The following is an 11,583-nucleotide window of genomic DNA, read 5'->3' on the forward strand; positions in this document are numbered from 1 at the left end:
ATTGTGTAGGTTTAATTAGTGTTACTATAATTTCGTGTCGGTAGGGTCCGAAATCTGCATCTTGAAATGTGGATCTTGTGCACTGATGCTTGTTTTTCGATTGATATGTGGGTTAGATGTGAATATAGCACCGGGTTTAATTTTTAAATATGCCATTCTGGTAAAAACAAACAAACAAACAAACAAACAAACAAAAAAATAAACGCATCAATACAAAAATAAATAAATTACTAAGTTCACCTTTGCAATTTCTCGACATTAATTCTTATATTAATTATCACATTCGATTGATTACACTATTTTTAAATGTTATTATTTATATATGTATTTCATTTTTTTGATTGTTTATTTGTTTAGTAAAAGAAAAGTAACTATTTAAAACGTTGTCGGCCATTCACTGGCATAATTACCTTCAATTAAATGATATTATCCTAATGATGAGTAGTTTTATATTTCACACAAACAAGCACCATGTAACACATTGAGTTAGTTTAACAGTTAGTTTTATAATCATTTTTTACTTAACGTTGTAACGGCATACTTTACAGTATAGAACAAAAAAAAAAGTTTTTTGGAATCGCCCAGACCTTTGGGAATATAAATATACAAATGTAGCCCTTAAATAAGCAAAATAAATACATATTATTTGAATAACATATTTTTCAGTCGATTTGCATGTGTCAAAATTTGCTCTCGATACATTTTTTATATTTTGCCTTATTTCATATATAGTGATTTGTTTTTATTTTTATTTATTTTTGTATTACCAAAAACTTAATGTAAAAACCCGTAACGTAGCCTATAGATTTCACGCTACCGTTGCAGGGAGAAAATTATAATTTAAAATTAACAGTAGCCAATATTAATATTGTATATGTTCGTTTCCAATGCTTTAAGTTACACGTATAACACGCAGGCATAGTTAATGTATTGCCCTGTTAATTGTAGTATTTTATTATTATCGTGACATAAAAATATGTTTATGTGCTACATGCACAACATTGCATGTGTTAACTTTTATCCAAATTACAATAAAAGAAAAAAAAGTCACACACACACACACACCCAGTGATTGGGACATTTGCATGTTTTACCTTTAAATAAAGATATCCTTATGATAATGTGACGCATTGGGATGACTCAGTTACAAAACATGTAAGCTAATGTTTTCAGACATGAATGTAATAAACAGAAATCTGTGGGATCTGCAATTTCATGTTAGATCGTTTTGACTATTAAATGAAGCCTAACCGTTGAAAACAGCAAACATTAAAGGCAATGTTTTATCTGTTAACTGTGTGTTTGCATATTTTACACAATGAAATATTTGAATTATGTTATGGATGTGATGTGAAATGTCCCGGGTCTAGCAGTATCTGGTTTAGCCCAGCAAAGTCCCATTCATGTTTAACAAACATACTTTACCATACCATACTACATAAAACAAGAGGAAATTAAACAAACAAAAAAAATCAACTGCAGTGTGAGTATCTATATGTAGATATGTGTGTGTGTGTGTGTGTGTGTGTGTTTCTGTGGTTATCAACATATAATACGGCGTCCTTAATGCTCACAATGCTTGTGTACCTCTCAATTACAGTCTGCGGTGTTAATGCATTATGAATAAAGCAGTGTGCATGTGTGTGTGTTTATCATATAGGGTCTTTTTCAGCTTTGAAGTGACCATCATATTCCTGACTTCATTTTTCAATAGCCTATACAATTTATGCCACTTCACTAGAACAAATGTTTGCGTATTTGAGTCACTTTCTGGCACTTGTCCAGCAGTTATATCCGACTATGGCTTCCTTATTTCTCTCCTGATGGCCGAATTGGCCGCGGCAGTCACTCAAATCATTGCTCTCCAATGCTGACCGGCCAGCCCTGCTTTATTGTCTCTCCAGTCTGCTGTTTCCACACGTTGGCTGATTTGTACACATAAGCACCATTAGTGTGGATCACATTTGGAAAATTGAAAGCCCCAGGAATCTGGTTGCTTTGCCCAAAAGCTAAAATATGATTTTTCTGTTTGTGCTTCATGACATCAGACCCTCCCTCCTCCTCCAACGTGAGTCAAGCGCGATGATTATGGCAGCAAATCTCATGCGTCAATATTGAAATGTAACTCGTACGATGGGGCGATTATTAGTATTAGACTAAATCCAATCCTTTCCAGAAGAAAAGCGCATCTCAATGACAGGGCTGAGGCAGGTGTTTGGTTGCTCTCTTACAGGTATCTTATACGTGCGATTAAGGGCAGCATGGTGTTATTATAGCTGGAAAAGATGGTCCTTTTAAGAGAAGCCCTTTTATTTATCAGAACATTAATTAATATTAGGCCTATATCTCATATTATTATTATTATTATTATTATTGCCGATTACTTTTTAATTCGTATGCATTAAATATAATGTGTTTGTAAGTATATATGTATATGCATATGTATAGTTCAAAATTATTCTTTTTCCTGTGACGATTTATTGCCTTTTTAACACAAGTAAACGGAGCATTAACATATAAGGGTGGATGCGGGTGGCTAGAGAGAACACAATGTTGAACAGCTATAAAGTGTAGGCCTGATGCCCCTATATTTCGCTTGTGCGGTGCTTGTATCAAGATTCAAATGCGAGACTTCAAAGTGGTCCTAATAAATCTTTGAAAATGACTGAATGTCGGCCGATTGACTTAGATGATCCACATGTGGTTCCCAATCTAACCACAGCCCCCAGGGTAAAGGGATAGTGGAGCCCAAAACGACCATCAGTGCAGTCACACAGCCCGGCTTCAGTCTCCGCTGCGGAGACCTGCTTAAAGGAACAGGACGCGTGTTTTTCAATTGCACAGCTTGCCTGAGCACCAGCACATCTCCCTCCCAGCCTCATGGCTCCGAGTTTTCCTTTTTTTCTTGTTCTTTTCAGGATTATTTCCTGGTGTTTGAAACACGAAGCCCCTTTTGACGACTGTCGATGTTAAGGTGGGGCTTGATAAAAATCTAAACCTGAAGGCAATCATGGATTAGTCAGATGTGCCTCCACTATCAACACAGCCGGCTATTATAGTCGGTTTGGGACTGCTAATTGATTTCCCCCCAAGCTTTCAATTAAATTGATTCCGATAATGTTGCGTCACACATGTACTGCCAGGAGTGCATTTGCTGGACAGAAATACACGAAATTGTTTGTGTGTTTATTTAGTTGCTGTTGTTTTATTTTTATTTTTCAATTATGGAAGCGTGCTTTTTAATCCTATAGAGAGAAGGATGCAAATTGAAATGCATCTCCCCAAGTTCTGTACACTGGTGCATGATTTTACCCGCTTATATAAATTATGAAATGTGTTACAATAGGTTCCCCATCTGCCCCGTGAGGATAAAAGCAGAGCAGAGCAGGACAAACTCCAGACACTGCACATAGTCATAAGAATATATAATTCCCAGTTAATATAGATGTTAAACTAAAACAAATAAAAAAGTTTGATTTACTCAAAATGTATTAGTCTCCGTCATTTCGCTCAATATATTTAAAAACTTTTGATGCAAACTACGGATTTAAGCAACCCATATTAAAAATGTTTTTAACTTCTAAATGGAAACTGGTTTTCAGTTTCTAAGAGACTATGAATAATAGAGTTGATACATGTTAAATGCGTACAAGTTTCGTCACATTATTATTTTAGGATTACTATTAAAGAATTTTTAAAATAGTTTCTTGGATAAGATGTTAAACATAAATCTCAATATGAAGTAGCTAAGTATTTATTATGTCAATAACAACACTATATGTGTATATGCACACACATATACACACACATTTTCGGATTTTAGTGATCAAGGAAGTTCAATTAATTAATAAATATATAAGCGTCCAAAAAAATAAAACAAATTAAAGCTTTTAATGATACCACAAGAATACATGCATTATGATACGACGGCAGTAAGATAAATCTGAAACAATTTATCTTGAATTTAGAGGCTTTACATTGTTTTTAAAAGGGATCCTTTGATTTACTATGTGTATTTTTGAATAGTCTCATAATTGTATTATGTTTAGATTATTGCGTTTTAAGACTATAATCAGTGCTTTATTTGTTCTTGATTCAGTACTAACTGTATTTTGTGAGAAGACGCTATAATTATAATTATAGAATTAATGGTAATCCACATCTGTGTTTATGCACGTCTCTGTTAATTGATTATTCCATCATAAGACTAATCATTCTGCTATTGCTTGCTATTCGGCCTCGTATTTTATTAATGTACATTTGGAAACTTTGGGTGTTTCTTGAGAATATAAACAATTGTAGCCTATAGTTTTTATTAGGTGACCCCCTGTACGAAGAAAGTTAATTATATTGCGACAAAGCGGTTTCGAGTTACAAACACCTGATTGATTGATTGATTTCTACATACTTTCTGTATGTGTCTGCAAATATATCTGGACCGTCCAAATTACAATAATATATTGGGGGGGGGGGGGTTATGCAGATTATACCGATCCTTAATTTTTTCCATACTTACTTGTTCAGCAAACTTTACCCTCATCTATTTCAAGGAAGATGGATGGCACACAGAAACTAGTCTGGAGAATAATTTGAGCAACTTTGATCAATCTGAGATCTTTTGCAGCTCAGCAATTTAATAGGGCCCCGTTGCACTGTTAACTGATTTCTACCAAAGGATGGCTAAAAGCAAGCATGTAAATATTAAACTGTTTTACATAAAATCCCTGTTTTCTTTTCTTCAGAGATTTGACTTGGGCAGTAAATAAAACTGTAGCAACTCATCAACTTTACATCAGGGGGCATGTGGCTTACAGATATACAAAGTTGCAATATGCAGAGCTATCATTTGCTATGCAACACTCATCCCTATTTAGGCCTGCATTATTTCTGTTTGTATATCTCAATGGGAATTATGGGTCCTCGTCATCTCTAATAAAGTCCTTTTGTACGACCACAAGCAGTCCACTTTGTGTGTTTAATATCTGCTTCATAAATGCCAGCAGATGGAAAGCTGCCGCTTTAAGAAATAATTGGACTGAATAATTTCCCTTTGCTTAAACAGTTGGCACAGATAGCTTATATAGTCCTGGTCCCAGTTATGCTAAATGTAGACGTAATTGCGTCTTAGTATTCATAATTGTATGATGATATAGCTGTTCCCCTTCCCTACCTTTGATTAGCTTTTGGCACATTATTAGCTAATAAGAAGGTATTATTAAATTTGATGCCATGCTGAGAAGTAAAAAAATACATATTAAACTTGTGTGGTCTTCTAAAATATCTAACTGTTCCTAAAATATATGGATTGGCACCGAGATTTCACCTTTTCATGAGAAAAAACACTTGTGTACTGGGTTCTGTACTGCAGGGTCCCAGTGCCAGGTTTTAAAGCATCACTGTGCTTTTTTGCAACGAGCAGACAACTTGCTATTAAAGAATTTGATAACTGAGCACTAAGACTTCTCTGTTGAAACAGAGAGCATTCTCTGAAAAATGTCATAATAGCTTTTGAACTTGTTCACTGACATAAATGAAATCCTTATGTGCAAGAGATTAATATGTCCAGGAATTAAATCTTAATAACACTATCAAGACCATTCTCACTGGGCATTTTAAGATTCAAGTAAATGCAATGTATCTGAATGTATATTTTAAAAAAGTACCTCTGAATTAAAATGAAGAAAAACCATCTTAATGTCAAACAATGTAGAAATGGACCAAGCTGCAATTATGTTTTTTTTCCCCCATAAATAGGCTCTGAAAATCTGTACCATTTTTTTTAAATAACCCTCAGAAATATACTTTAATTCCAAATAGCTCAATAAGTAAGCCAAGTCATTACTGTTGTAATATTTGTTTTCTAAATACATCTCATTATTTTACTTCAGCTCATAAACTATAATCTATAAAATATTTACAAGGTCAGTCAATTTTCCATTTAACGTGCCCCAGCCCATCACACATGTAAAGTAATAGCAAAACTGTGTTATAATTTTTAATGCTTTTTGTTTTCATGCCACACCAGAGGTACTGCAAAGAAAACTCCTTTAGCTGTTTTTTTTACTAAAAGTTTTTTCTCAAGAGTATTAATACGATGTCTGTTCTAGCCTGAGACAACAGTTAAATTATCCAGTTCTGGTTTGCTGCATACATTTAGGTCATTACACAAAGGACTTAAAATGCAAAGTTTAAAATGATTGAATATGGAAATGAATCTCAGATAACAAGTTAGTGGTGAGGTTAGCTTGCCTGTACTGAAGGGGCAATTTCCCTTATGTTGTGTGTGGTTTTAACCATAGAGCGTCTTCTCTTTACTTTTATTCTCTTAACAGGGCATAGCTAATGAGTCAAACATATTACATGCACTTTTTGGCTTCATTGGCACTGAGCTGTTTTGTTTCTTTGTTTCATTAGTGTGGTTCTTTTTGTTGTACCATAAAGCTTTGAAGCTTTATGGTACATCCCAAAATCCCAAAAATCTTTGAAGCATACTGATGCAATGTTTTATACCATGTGCTTTAGCATGGTGATGCACAGTAAACACATGTATAAGCTTAAAAAAAAGTGTGCAACCGCACCAATGTTTTAGTTAATTAAAAAAGAGATAGTTAAAGCAGTGGTGGTGAAACCCACTCTTCTCCATCTAGGCTGTCCCTGGCTAAATTTAAGCCATCAACAGTGAACAGAGACTTGACACAAATACATAGTGACCAGGTCTGGCAAAACTTTGTCTTGCACAGTAAGAAAGGACTGGCAATATTTGGCCTAATGCAAAGGCAGCATATTGTGTGGGTAACATCAACAGCCAGTGCTCCTGTTGGATTACAGCCCGTTCCTGAAACACACTCGGAGCAAGGAAGTCCCGGGAAAGGGAGGGAAATGTGTCAAGGAACAGCCAACCCACGTTCAATGCATTTAATGTCTGGTGATTTGAGAAGCCATGGAAAAATGTAATTCCATGGCGTTGGGTGGCACCCCAAAGAATTAAATCTATTTATATGTGGCCAACACTCTTTATAACATGAAGAGGTGTTCTCATCACACTTAATTATACTTTAAAAACTTCATTAAACTTTCCCAACATTAAGGGGACTCTTTCTGAAATACATCTAAGGACAGGATTTGTGTGAAAATATACTACGCATCCCAAACAGGAATAGAAAAGATTGATTTGTTGTTTTGGGGTTCTTGCTTTTTTCCTTGCCAAAATCTCTCTTCCTGTTTGCAACTGGGGATTCACAGAAATTAGCTATTATAATGTACAACTTGTATCTGAATCTGATTGACTCCAACATATTTATGTTGTTAAGCTTATCCCATAACATTTCAGTGGGTTTGATGGCCGAGACCTGCAAAAGCTTTGTGTTAGGGTAATTATTCCATTGAGAAAAACCAATCACACACAAATTGCATCCTGAGGGTTATTGCATTTTACTGAATAGAATAGAATTATTTTGGTGCTTTAAAAATGTGCTGTCTGTTTTTTTTAATATATCTCCTGTTTGTGCAGTGACAAAACAACCTCCGACCTTCACATTACCTCCTTATATGACTAAAGATGCTACACAACATTTTAACAACCTCCCACGTGGTTTTCAGTTCATGTAATGTGCAAGTTGAAACATTCAGACAGACTTTCATCTTTTCATAACACTCCTTCCCATTGCTCTGTTGCGCTTTTCACCAATATGTATAGCACGGTGTCCTGATTCTGATCCCATTGTATCCGAAAGATATATTTACAAACAATAAAGTTACATAAACAGATGTGTAGAAGGATTTTTTAGCTTCACACTGTAATTATTATCCTTCTGAATAAGATGTGGGACTCATTGTGTGTCAATTAATCAGACAAAAAATAATACATTTTATTTATATAGTGCTTTTCATAGAAAAATCACAAAGCACTGAACAGAACTAATAAATGGGGGGAAAAATATACATGTGTAAATATACATATTCAAGCACACATATATAAGCATACACATATATTTAAGGCAACCAAAACAATAAATCGTAAAACAGCAATCATCTAGAAAAAGATAATGAAAGCAAATGTGTTATAAGAAATTGATAAAGAAATAAAATGATAATTAAATCCATTAACAAATGTTAGGAATTTGCCAATGAATTGCTTTATAAGTTTACATTCCAATGTACAATTGCTGTACTGTTTAGCAAAGTCTCAGAACCCATCCACATTTTCATTAGGACTTCCTAGCACCAGCACGGGTGCTCCCAGAACCTAACAGAGAATTCCTCGTGAGAAAATGAAAAAGAAAAGAAAATAATCTTCTGCCACCTGCAGTCACAACCCAACAAGATGTTGCACTGTGGGGTAATGGTGTTTTCAATGTCATCAGGAGGAGGAGGGGGGCACATCTGGCATCCCTTTGAAAAATGTCTTGTACACTTGCATCTCCTTACATGGCAGCACAAACGCACAGAATAAGTTACACGTAAATGGAGAGGAAGAGATAGGGAGCCGGTTCTTATTATTAGAACCTAATACCACATGCCTCGACTAACTTTATATCCTTGGGAGTTTCTGTTTGATGCTCATTTTTCCTTAAGTGGTCCATTGTTGTCTTTTTAATCAGGCCTTTCTTTTAGCATAGAGACGCTGCCTGGTCCAAGGTGAAAGGCTTTGAAATGGGACGTTGACATCTGGATGCAGCTTCTTCTGATGCTTGAAGACTACAGCAACTTGCATGAAAAATCTCACAGAACAATGAGGTACAGCTTAAGAAAACCATCTCTGACCCAGAGGTTCCTGGGAAGCAAAATAATTATAGAAGGAATAAATAACGGTTCAGTTTCGATCGCTAGAAGGTTCTCCGTATGGCTGTAAACAAATGGTCTGAAACAATGATTGTAGAATCCCTTCAAACTTTATTTTCCACAGTACAGGGATTTTGCAGCTTCTGTTGGCTTGCAGTAACGAGGGACTCTGCTTAGGCAAGACATTAACAGCTTCTTAGGTGAATGTGAGGCATAGCTTCACCGTTGATTTATTTGCAAAGTGGTTTGACACTGTATTGAATGTAATTATGGCCTTGTTTTGAGTTTCTTTGGTTGTTGTCATGTTCACCTTTGTCCACTAGGGTATTAAACTGATACAACCCCATGTATTTCCCTTATGAACCTGTCTGAATTTCAGTCATGGGTGTCCAAGGTTGAATGGCAAGCAACCAAGCCAAACACTTCCTTGAAGTCCACGAAAGAGAGTTCAGTAAAACTCCTAGACTGCACGAAAACAAATTCCACATAATTCCAGCAGACATAAATACCTTGCGGCTTTACATTTTCTCTTTCTCTGTCTCTCTCTCTCTCTCTCTCTCTCTCTCTTTCTTTCTTTGACATGGAACCAACACCTTTTATTTAGTCCACACGCTTCAAACCCAAACGAGACATGAAATTGAAATTAGCCCTTGAAATGCATGGCAGGTTTCCTGGGAAAACATCATAATCCATTTACAATTCCTACAAAAACATTTTTTTTTCCCCTTTAACTGGAGAACGCAGTAAGACGCGCCCAAAACGGCATTAACTACATTACCAATCAACCTCCCCTGTTTAAAGACATTATATGTTGGTCATCATGGAAGGATTTGTAAACCTTACCACATGTCTGCTGGTGTAACGTCGCGCAGTATCCCAGCCTCTTCCTGTAATGAAAGCTAATCTGTCTCTCAAGAACTCAGAAGTTGATAAAGTATCCGAGCCCTACAAATCCTTTCTCTCGCTCCCCTCCAGTGTACATTTCTGGGGCTTCAAAAAACACTCCCCTTGGTAGACTAGACAAGCAGGTTCTGTCCCCCCCAACACCTTCCCGGTAATATCCAGGTAATTGGTTACTGTGTTGTGAAGAGCATGTTTTTTCCTTTCTTATATTTGCTGTTGAGCTGTTAATTTGTCTTCATTAAAGATTTTGCTCGGTAATCAAGCCGAACTGATAGACGGGCGTTCCTGTTTGCGTGGGTGAACAAAGTGATCCCTCTCCATGCCTGCTTTGGAAACATTATTAGCAATAGAGTAATGAGAAGGCCAGGGATCCCGCTGTTTTGTATTGAACAGTGTCACAGTGAATAGGTCAGGCTCCTCGGCACTGAAATCGAGACTGAGGCCAGGCTGACGCATTCTCTCTTTGGGTTGTCCATTTCTCCTTCCGACGGGTGGCAGCGTTTAGTTTTTCCTCTGTACTGGTACGAGACATTGAACGGGCATCATTTGAAAGTGAATTACCATTCCGTGCCTCAGCAGTGGTCAGTTTGAAAGGGAAACAACCGCAGGAGCCAGTACAGTGTACTCTTCTAGGCCGGCACTGATGTAATGCACCTTTCAGACTAGTTAGACCATCGGAGCCCTCCACTCATATTATCCTCGTATTATTTTGTAACAGCAGCAAAGATGCAACATGAAGCCTTGTCCTTACCCTGCTCCACACCTGACTGCATAAATCAAACCGTGCTCTCTGTACTACAGGGGCTAACAAGCTCAATACAAGCCTATTAGTGCTTCTAAGCTCTTCACTGGGGATTACATTATACAGTAACAGCATGCTATAATGAACACTCCCCAGGTACACAAGTAATATCTGATTTTGCTCAATAATATTTACGCTGAGCAAACACAAACTAGAAGCTGTTGTTGATATTTCAGGCTGCACGTACTAATGAAAATAAGGAGTCATGCAAGTGTTGGTGCAGCACAGTCCCAGACAGCCTTTAGTTATTACTTTTTTTTTTTTTTTTTAATGACTTGTTTTTAAGCAGTTAAAAGTGGTACTATTCCCATATATACTTCATACAGGGGTTGTGCAGTGATTGATTTTGAAATAAGAAAATTATCAATATTGACATAAAGAGATTAAAATCAAAATCAAAATCAGCGGATCTCTGATACTGGTCATCTGTAATCAAATATACACCTGGCTAACAAACAAACACATTGCTAATCAATACTAAAAACATGTCAATTTGATTTGATTGTTTAAAGTGCCAATTTCAGGGCTTGGAATTTTCACATTACATTTTGATTTGAAAAGGCACTGTTTACAGCAGGTCATTTGGACATTCCTGAGTGACATTTCCTTTGATGAGCCAAGAGTAAAAGCGAGAGCAGTTTCTAATATGGTTTTTTTTTTTTTTTTTTTTTGGTGCATGTTTCAGGTTGATCTGCAGAGCATATTTGCTGTTTTCCATGCTTTTGTCACAATATATAGATCCTGCATCTGTGTTCCAGGTAGCTTTTGGCAGAATAGAATGACATAGGAACAGCTCACATGCAAAGTGTGTGGCTTTGATGAGACAGGGTAACACCATTGACCTGCTCTGAAGCTTTTTGTCAAGTGCACCTTACAGAAGAGAGCTGTGTCTGTGTTCATTCCAGGCTGAGACATGACAATATGGATTGAGCAAAGGGAGTCTGTTTACCTTATGACATCAGAGGCGCATCTGTCTCTCTCAGCCCCCTGGGAAATAAGAACATACAGTACAATAAAACCATAAAGTGCAAATCAATACTTAAAAATAAAAAAATAAACACACAGACACACACACATGCACCTACACACACACACAC

At 36.5% G+C, this 11,583-nt stretch overlaps 1 long non-coding RNA gene across 1 annotated transcript in view; it reads left to right on the top strand.

Annotated features, from left to right (window-relative positions):
- LOC136751797 (uncharacterized) overlaps positions 1-9,097 on the top strand; it is a 44,982-nt gene extending 35,885 nt beyond the window's left edge. Inside the window, exon 3 of the long non-coding RNA XR_010817074.1 lies at positions 8,614-9,097. This is a non-coding gene — a long non-coding RNA (uncharacterized LOC136751797). The remainder of the gene's footprint in view (positions 1-8,613) is intronic.
- Positions 9,098-11,583: the final 2,486 nt, after the last annotated feature.

Source organism: Amia ocellicauda, chromosome 6 (genome assembly GCF_036373705.1).
Source record: "Amia ocellicauda isolate fAmiCal2 chromosome 6, fAmiCal2.hap1, whole genome shotgun sequence".
NCBI classification, from domain to species: Eukaryota; Metazoa; Chordata; class Actinopteri; order Amiiformes; family Amiidae; genus Amia; species Amia ocellicauda.